At 49.0% G+C, this 10,037-nt stretch overlaps 1 protein-coding gene across 1 annotated transcript in view; it reads right to left on the minus strand.

Moving 5' to 3' along the window:
- Window positions 1–10,037, minus strand: part of KIF14 (kinesin family member 14) — a 53,915-nt gene that overhangs the window by 40,856 nt on the left and 3,022 nt on the right. The window contains exons 4-6 of the mRNA XM_019637995.1: window positions 9,207–9,308; window positions 6,855–7,090; window positions 1,004–3,800 (exon numbers count right to left, since the gene is read on the minus strand). The gene's annotated coding sequence lies outside the window, so the exon portion shown is untranslated. The remainder of the gene's footprint in view (window positions 1–1,003; window positions 3,801–6,854; window positions 7,091–9,206; window positions 9,309–10,037) is intronic.

Here is a 10,037-nt window from a genome sequence, read left to right on the forward strand (position 1 = left end):
GCTCAAATGTCAGCTACTAAATCGTGCAAATGTCACTGCAGAGAACTCTGCAAAACACTGAAAGGCCCTATTTGAGGCCAGTGCTGAGGAACTGGGGTCGTACATGTTATGGGCTCTCTGTTATAGTGACACATTTTATGAAGGATGGGGATTATGATTTAATCCCTAGAAATAACCGCAAGATGAAAGTGAGTCTTTTTGCAATGGACTCACCCTGTTAAAAATCAGGAGAGAGCAGTGAAAAACTCTGTTAGGGGGAGCAGCACGCTCATCTCCTTTTGCTCCGGTTTGATTATTTTTTTCTTTTTTTTAGAACTTCAGATCTTGTTATGTTTTTTGAAAGCAGACAAGAAAAAGGAATCTAGAAAATGCAGGTGCAGCCAGCCCGAGGTTTATAGGGTAAACCTCAGCTCATGTCAAGCCCCAGTCCCTCTGAGCCCGGCTAGCATCGCCTGGCTTAGGGACTGTGGCACCCTCGCCAGCACCCAGCAGCAGCTGGCAGCAGCAGAGCCCCATGTGGCACTCGGGCGGAGGGCGTGCTTTGTTCACTGCCAATACAGCAGCTGTTTAAAATGCCCAACATTTTCACATTCGACTCATTAAAGTAATAAATACTTCCTCTGAGGGGCTAAAGTCATCAACCCGGCTTGTCACTCAATTGCTTTACCTCTCTGAGCCGTGGCTTCCTTACCTGTGAAATGAGGAGATAACATGTCAACGATGGGTAGAAAAATCAAATTAGATCATACATGTGAGATGATTTGAAACTATGACTCATTACTCTATATAATTGAAGTTTTAACTATATACGATTAATTTAAATATGTGTGAAAATTACAATAGATAATGTATATGAAAATGCAAGCACATTGCATGAGACCTAAGACCCCATCAATGTGAAATACATCAGAACCAACCGCATCTTCACTCAACTAAGACAACCCCGTCCATGGCATTTTTTTTCTTAGTTTCCAATCTCATTCACCACGAGCTGCAAACTCACCTTTATCGAATCCTTCGTTTCGCGCTGGCCTCAGAGGAACAGGTGTGCCTCTTAGGGCCAGTCCCACACGGTATCCTGGATGCAGCTTGTCCATCTTCCCAGGGGCCTCCTACATCAAAGTGGCCGTCGTCCCTCCATCTTCACCATCTCTGCCATCTGAAAAAAACGCTGATGCCCCACCCCACCCCTCGTGTTGCCTCTGGCTCCTGTTTTCTCTCTCCACCCCTCTTTAGTCCAGGCTCTCTCAGAGAGGGCTCAGCAGGTGCAGGGCTGAGAGGCCACCTCTGTCAGGGCTGTGGGCCTGAGCAGCTGAAAGTGGTGGAGGCCAGAGGGAGAAGCCAGAGGGAGCACACAGACCGTGTCCTCGAGAACATGCTGAGAAGTTGAGACTTGACAAAAATGAGGGGAAAGCAGGGGCCATAAAGACCCCAAACAGTCAGATTTCCAGTAAACACAGCAATGGAGCTGAAAAAGGAGAAAAAAAGGTGCAAATAGGGTAAAAGCAGTGGGACTTTTACCAGGAGCACAGCAGAGAGGTCCTCAGCTCTTTCCTATGGAGCCTAACCTCGAGGGAAGTGGCTGGGTCGGCCACAAGAGGGACAAGCACAGGACACACCTCTCGTGGGACTTGCTCTACTCCTTACCCCGCCCCTCACTTCTCAGTTCAATGCCACCTCACTGCTACCCCCACCATTACCGTTATCAAAATAGTAAGAGGTGCAATTCTAGCCCATGCACTTCCACATCAAATGGGCCTGCTCTCCAAACCATTGCAGATACACCCCCTCGCCGAAGTCACCAGTAACCTATTGGCAGCTCTAACGGGCCGACCTTCAGACCTCGTAGGACTCGATCTGTCTGCAGCCTTTAGCATGACAGGTCAGCACTGCATTTTAAACAGCTCTTGCATTGTTTTCTGAATTCCCTCTCTCCTCAGCTCCATCCCCTATGCCACCTGCTCAGTTTCTTTCTTCCAGGGAAATGGGGAGCTAGAGAACCGAAGGGGAGAACTGGCTGTGGGGGTAAAAGTCAGTGTATTTTCTGGGAAAACTGCGTTTGAAGTGCCGGTAGATAGGTGTCCAATTGGATAAATGCATATGATGGCTGGAGCTCAGGCAGCCATTCTGGACCATGAGGATAAAGGCCACACCCTAGGGATGGAGGAATAGCAATTAGAAGGAGCCTGGATCCCTGATGACAGGGGTCTCCTGTACTGTGGTCCCGGCTAACTTTTCTACTTCATCCCTTGCCACAGCCTTTCGCCCCTAAGCTCTTGTGCTTTCTCCTCAGCCATCTCAAGCCACTTGTAGTTCTCTGAATACACCTTGGTGCTCACACAGGCGTCAGGGAGCAGAGGCCCTCAGCCTGCTTCTGCCCGGGTGAATCGGAGCCTCCTCACAGGCAAGATGGTTTTCTAGAAGCTCCACAGCATGTACCAGGCCGACAGCACATGAGCAAAACCTATCCCAGATAATCCCGTTATTCTGGAAATGGCAGCCAGTATATTTTTTTAATCCACCAGAGGGAGACAACCTGAAAGAAAACAGGCAGACAAGGTTCGGACGTCAAGCAAGCCCGTTTGAAGCCTTGTACATGAGGTTAAGGTTTAAAGGAAAATGATTCACTCAGCCAGTTCCTGGTCTCCTGGGATACAAACTTATTACAGTTTGGTCAATTTCGTAATTTTTAAGTTATTAAAATATGGGCTGTGTTTTCCTGGTCTGTAGGTGTTTGTGTTGGCCTGGACGTGGGTCCATAACAACTGTGTACTAAGACTGTGGAAATCAGTATTTGAAAGTCCAAAGGATAAAGCAGAAGTCGAGGCGAAGGGGGAAGTGATGCGAGCACAGCCCCTGAGCTCCAGCTGTGGCTCTGTCACCACTTAGTGGTGGGACCAGACAAGTCTCTTCATTGCAGCTCCTTCACCTGTGAACCACAATTACTGGACTAGGGATCCACAGCTAGCAAGTATCGAGTCCCTTCTTTGTGCAACATACATACATTAGCTGTTTACTCGTAACTCCCAGAACCCTGTGACTGGCTACTGTGCTTACGGCTCTTTCACACAGGAGGGAGGCTGAGTCTCCAGGAAGTTGAATAACTTGCTTGATGTTACCCGTCTATTACGTCTCAGAGGCAAGTTCAGAACTCAGGCGACTGGGCATCCTTGCCTGTGCTCCCACACCTGTGTTTACAAAGACCCTTTCTGGTTCTCAAATTTCTGTGACTTTATGATAAGCACAAGAGTTAAACACAAAGGAATTTTCAATTTGTTGGGTTTTGCATTTTCTTTCTAAATCCTAGTACATGTTAGACCACGAGTCTTGGGAGCATGCACTGCAATAGGCTTGTACTTTTTGATCTGGTCTGAAATCTTTATGAATGCAGTTGTGATCACTCAGTGACAACGTAAATACACTTAGCAGCACTGCCAGTCATTTAAAAAGAAACAATTACATTCAGCCAGCAATCTTTCAGTACAGATAGAAAAGGGCTCGGGGATTAATAAATGTTCCAGACGCTCTTTTCTCTTTGAATCATGCTGGTTTCATTCCAGCGATGATTAATAAGATTTAAAAACCATTGTCAGCCCCAACACCTACTGGGTAACCTACTTTTACATAAATGAAGCTCTAGGGTTTACCTAGGATGAACAATTTTTTTTTTTTAAAGGCTAAATGTGACCTTCAACGAGGTGTCTTCTTCCCACTGGGCTTTGCCAACATGCCCCAAGGTTATCTCTGGCACCCTGTTGAAAACATTGCTGACTCTCCCAAGTAGAATTGTAGCTGTTTTCCTAAAATGGAGAATAAAAGAGTTTCTAGTGATTCATCTTTCTCAGGATAATAAAAGGGGTACTAGGAGGTCTAAGTAAGGACATAGAATGTGTACAACTCACTCCACTACCCACATTTGCCCCCAAATAGTAGAGAATTTTGTTTTTTTATTGGGAAATGTCAATACGAGTAGTGTGTGTGTTCTTATAAATCAGTTTTCTCATTTGGAAAACAGCATAAAAAGACTGTGCCAAGGGATGGCTTCTGATATTTGTGTCTTCAAAAGGGCTGCTGCCGGTGGGGGGCCACCGGTGTCGCCAGAGCCCACATCCTCACCGCGTGTCCAGAGGGGAGCAGAGGCAGGGTTCCCCCAGCCTGTGGAGTTGTGCAGGGTTCTGCCCGTCCACATGCCCTCCCCCGTCTGCGTGAGGCTTAATCACAGCCTATCCTCTGACTCACTCAGGAAAAAGAGGAATCTACCATCACAGTTCTGCTTCCCCCCACCCCCACCCCCAGATGCAATGGTCTGGGGCACAGCAGTGAGCACACTGTTGTATTTGGATTAACGATTTCTGTTTCTCTGGCAAAGACACATGAATAAATGATGAAAACGGTGTTTTCACAAGCCAGGCTTTAGGTTTATCTGACTTTGTGGGTTTAATTTAATTCACAGGAAGTTACGCCCAAAGAATAGCCTTGTTCATGTTGTCCTTTACCTCCCTCCCCGCTGCATTTCTTAAACGTCTTTAATTGTATTTCTGTACCACAGACCTTTCATTGGCCCCAGACAGCCACTCCAATGGATGGCGACTGGGCCCAAGCAGTGTGAGATGCTATTCCTGCGAAAAGAACATGAAAGCAAATCTGTAGTTCATCAGTCTGCTCCCCTCTCCTGAAATTTAACAAGCGGAGTGCAAGCTGCTCCCCTAGAAATCTGTCCCATTTGCAAGCCCATGGCAGGGCTTTCCAATAGAATAATGTAAGCTGCGTGTGGCTTTTAAACCTTCCAGTAGCCACGTTAAGAAAAAGCCAAAAGAAGAGCGTAATTCATTTTAACAATGTATTTCATTTAACGAACATATCAGAAATAGCATTTCAATCCAAAATCAACATAAAAATTATCACTGAGCTGTTTTACGTTCTTTTCCCAGACACTCGGTGTGTATGTTACACTTTGGGCACCAGCCACATCTTAAGGGTCCCACAGCCACAACACTGGACCGTGTAGGCTGGGCGCGCGCTCATCGATTATAGGAGCGAGCAGGTCTTAGGATGTGGGTTCAAGACTTACTTAGTCACTCCTGAGAACTACATCTAGCTGGACGAAAGGGGACAGAGCTCCCCAGCTCCCCAGCTCTGGCCACGCACTCCTGGTCGGGCCTGTGGTTTGAGGCTGTTTCTGATTTCAGGAGCTCCTGGTCCACACAGAGCTCTTAGTGGCCCGGAGGGGCTCAACTGATGCGAGCTTCCAAATGACTGCCTTTCCTTTTTCTCAGCTCACCTCCCCTGCTCTCTCCCTGTAATTTAGAAGCCTTATCGCAAAAGGACACAACAGAGAAAAGTCCCAAATCAGCAAAGGTGTGAGGACAAAAGCATGAAAAGAATTGTGAGGACCCCCACCTGAAACAGCCGACACCTGAGCCAAAGTTTAAAGATGCTCTTTGTCCTCAGCTCAGGAAGAGGGTGGAAAATGCCTTTTAAAAATAGTCTGGCACGTTCCTGAGCCCAGATCAACGTTTCCTGCTGTTTCTCTTGCTCCTTTTTCTGTTTAAACACAATGCTCACTTTCTGGGTAGCTACAAGCCCAGGACTGCACCCAGGATTCTGAGAGATGTGAGAACCTCATTTGCAGACGGGAACCATTACTTCTCTGCTCACAAGGAAACCCCCTGTTTGCAGCTAGCTGGGATTATGATCTCGCTGGGCTCTCTCATTATTTTCAGCAATTCTACCTACTAAGCCTCCATTTAAATGTATTATGGGTTCAACTTTAACGCAGGGCCTTCCAGCTTTGTGAGGCTGAATTTCATTAGCCCCGTTTCTGCCCATTTCCCTAAACGGTTTAAATCTTTGGTAATCTGGCCCATTCCTGGAATGTAGCAACTGATACTCCATCCTCACAGGCTCGTCTGTAAACCTACCTTCTCACCTGAGGACACAATGAACTCAGTCCTTCCTGTGTGTTGAGGTGCCCACGTGGGGTCATTCGGATGGCACACTGACCCAGGGGCTCCCGAAGGTGCTGGTGGGTGTCTGAATTTGGGGTACTGGTCCTCGATTCCCTACACTGTGCTCCCTTACCCCCCACTCTGCACCCTGACACTGTGGGGGTGTGGCTGGTTTCACATTCATAGACAGAGTCCCCTCTTAACCCCAGGCTGCCTGCCCTGCTGTAACCCTGGGTCTGGCTGTGGTTTCATTCTGCTTCCATTTCCGGGGAGGGGAGAGGTTTTCACTGAGACATGAAACTGGCAGTGGACGTGGGCGTCCCTTCCGCCTCAACACCGTCCCGCTCCCGCCAGGCGCCCCTCTCCCCCCACCCCTGACTGTGCTCCGAGCAGAGGCTGCTGGTTCCACTGGGGGCTGCTCAGGTCTCCCAGTCCTGACCTGGCCTCCACGAGGCTGGTCTCCTACCACCTGCTTCGTGTTTAATGACAATGGCTGCATCTGTTTAGTGACAGAGTGGTAGAACTGGAATTCAAACCCGGGCCTTGGCACCCCAGCCTCGTGCTCAGGATAGAAAGCAGCCTTTGAGGAAGGTGAGCAGACAACTGTGAGAATGTGAGCAAGTTAGGACGGGAGGGAGAGATGGCGGCTGGAGGCCAGATAAAGCCATCAACTCAGCCAAGTGTGAGGTCAGGAGGGAACCGGTTAACCCTGGGGGCAGGAACAAGGCAATTACTGCGACAGATGTTTTGAGGACCCACATGACCTGGGGGCCAGTTATATGACAGCTTGGGAAGGAGGGGTGAAGGTCCCTGAACAGGTCGTAGGAGGCCCTGCCAAATCAGCCAAAGCTCTTTGGTTGTTTCCTCGTCTGTGATCCGAGGGGCTTGAACGAAATGATAGGTTACCTCCCAGAGTGAGGGCTCCTCCTTTTTGATACGCACAGCATTGGGCAGTGTCCTCACTCCGGCTTTGTTCTCAGCACACTGTCCGGGGACCTGCCCACGGGCCGCCCTGAGCGCTCACGGCAGAACTAGCTCTGGCGGCTTTCACAGCAGATTCTGGGAGTGAAGCTCTAAAGTTCACCAGTTATTAGCCGCATGGACTCAGGCCACTGAGCTTCTCTGTGCCTCAGTCTTCTCATCTGTAAAATGGAGATAATAATAGTACCCACCGTACTGGGTAGATATTAGCATTAAATGAGATAATACATTTGCCTGGCGCGTGGCATTCAATATAGTATCATTTCAGATGTCTTAGTGCCTAAAATCGTACCATTTACAATCTAGCCAAATGGCTCACTTAACTGATCCCTCAAGAAGAAAATGCGAAAGGGGGCTGGAATGGGGTTGTGTGGCATTGGCGCGGAAGAGGCAAAGCAGGCCGGGAGGAAGGGGCCTGGGCTTGGGCAGCGGGCCACACACACCAGGACAGCAGCCTCCCCAGGCCGGGGACTGGACGGGGGCGCAGGGCAGGGGCGGGGCTGCCAAGGTGACCGCTCGCCAGCCGCCAGCCAGGCCGTCAGAAGGCCTGCGGAGGAAGGGCCACCGCTCAGGAGAGCCAGGGCCCCTGCTGGCCAGCCCCCTCCTTCCCCTCTCGCAGGAGGCGGGGCAGTGGGGGGTGAGCATGCCTGCTCTCCCACCGGCTGCAGAGACAGCTAAGGGGAAAAGGAAACAGAGGACCAGGCGGCCAGCACCTCCTGGAGCCGGGGCTCCTGCCTTCCACCATCGCCCTCCACCAAAAATAAACAGAGCAGAGCCCTCAGCCCCCTCTGGGCTTGCCAGTGACCTCTCTGACAGGCTATGGACGAGGACACTGCCGTCGCTGGGGGAGTCGAGAGGGAAAAAGAAGAGGTCCACCAGGTGGTCCCTTTGGCTGCAAATGCTGTTTCTAAGTCGAGGACGTGGTCCTGCTTTGAGAGAAAAGTGACTACCCAGAGCACAGAGGGAGGACCCGGTCTGCCGCCCTGGCCGCACCGAAACTCAGCACAGGGCAGCGGCTCCGACAGATGCGAGAGCCGGACCATCTGCTTCTGGGTCCTGGCCCTGCCGCTGACCTGGGGCGCCTTCCGAACCCCCTGTGAGACGCTGACTAAGAGCCGTCACTCCCTCAGAGGTGCCTGGGAGGATTAAGTGAGTTCATCATCAAAAGCAGTTTGAAGCACTGGGGCCCTGTGCTCACCCTTTGCCTCTGCTCCACTTTGTAAAGGTTCATGCTGTTCGGGTGTGCCTTAAAGATATAACGAATAAATTTTCATCTCCAATAGTTCCTTTGCATTTGTCAGAGAAACAGCGCCTATTAACTAGGTAGGAAGGAATTCTATTATCTTAGAAGTGATTGAACCATTAGCATCTCCAGTAGCCTTAAACGTGGCTAAGACCAGTCTGTTCAGGACAGGGACGTTACCCCCACCCGCTGCAGCCCTTTACGGCTCCATCGAAGCTGCGGTTTGGTTTCCCCCCTGGGCTCGTGTGAGTAAGAAAAGCCAATCGAAAAGCACGTCAGCCATTCTCATCTGCTCATCTCACTACCCTCTGGTCCTTCCTTTCTGACTTTTGATGATTTCCTCACCACCTTCTACTGTCATCGACCTCAGCATTAAAAAAGACAGTCACGTGACTGGTTTCATCTCACATCACTGAAAGCTTAAACTGGTCACCTAACTACTTAACTGACGATTATTTGCTCTTCTTAATGATTTTTTTAAATTCACAGATCCGTGTTCACAATTACCACCTTACTTTTTGGCATGCAATCTCAAATGCAATAGAGTGATGGATAAGAGTTCCTCCATCACAGCATACAGTTTTACAGTGAGCGGCCACTTGCGCTTTCAACCACAGAAACACTGCTTTCACATTTATTTCTGAGGAGTCCTCTCCCTGTCATCACATAGAAACATGAGCACAAAGCCAAGCCTTGATGCTCCTGAGATCATGAAAGTTGTTCGTCTCCTCAGTTATTGTCAAATAGCGTCTGCCTTTCTCGTGGGCTCCTGCTCTCACCACCCACCACAGGGCCCCCCGTGTCCTGTCCTGTGCTCAGCCGGCCAGGATGTGCCATGAGTACTAAACAGTGAGGGGATGCAGCGCTCTCCCCAAAGGGGTCAGGGTAGCCATGAGCAGGCGAAGGGCCAAAGACGGCTGTCCTGGCTTCTAGCCAGGCCACTGCCACCAGAGGTGCAGACGCTGGGAGTGGTTAGCTGCTTCCACACCATTCACCTCACCGGTTGTCAAAACACCCCAAAAACTCACAGTCACCTGCTGCTCACAACTCCAGGGGGTGCTGTTCGTGCAGTGAAGCCGCCCAGCAGCTCCGGGAGCTCGCTCTTGTTGGTCCATCCTGGCCGGCTTGTGCAGAGACTGAAAAAATGAAGCAATTAAGTGAAACCCTCCAATGACTAACATTTTCTCAAGATTAGAAAAGCTGACAACCAAAGCTCAAGCAAGCCTCAGAGACACGGTCTGTGCTTTCAAAGCTGTTGATCTGCAAGTTTCGGTTCTACAGAGAAGCTGGACTTTTTGTAAAAGACCTCTGCATAACTAAATAATGAGTGCTAAGGATCGCAGGGGCTAGAATATCACCACGGGTCTCCATCATGGCCTGTGGACACAAGGCCTGTGCAGCAAACACACAGCCTGGATTTCTGGCCATTTAATAAATATAAAATGACTACTACGATTGATTTTAAACCTATGCAAGTCTGACCACATAAATGCACTTATATTGTATATTAGGGGAAAATCCTCTCTAAGATTGTGCCCATATTTTGGTATTGGAAAAAGTTTATTATCGTAAGCATACAGCTAACTGATTCTGTTTGTGTTTTTTAAAAAAGCATAAATCTATTGAGTTCATTAGTCTCACAAAGGCCATCTAGGATGTCAGTTACTGGATAAAACTGGGAAAAGTAATATTTTTGCAAAAACAGAATGGAAATTAAGAACTTCATTAGTTCTTTGAGAATACCATGGGCCCAAGATTGAAACCACACTCAAAAATTAATCCAGAAAAGCTATGGAAGCTTCGATTACACATAAAGGAGACTGAAATCCTGGCAATGTCATTTTATAGATTCTTTTTTTTTTTTT

The sequence above is a fragment of the Hipposideros armiger genome, unplaced genomic scaffold, assembly GCF_001890085.2.
Source record: "Hipposideros armiger isolate ML-2016 unplaced genomic scaffold, ASM189008v1 scaffold_37, whole genome shotgun sequence".
NCBI classification, from domain to species: Eukaryota; Metazoa; Chordata; class Mammalia; order Chiroptera; family Hipposideridae; genus Hipposideros; species Hipposideros armiger.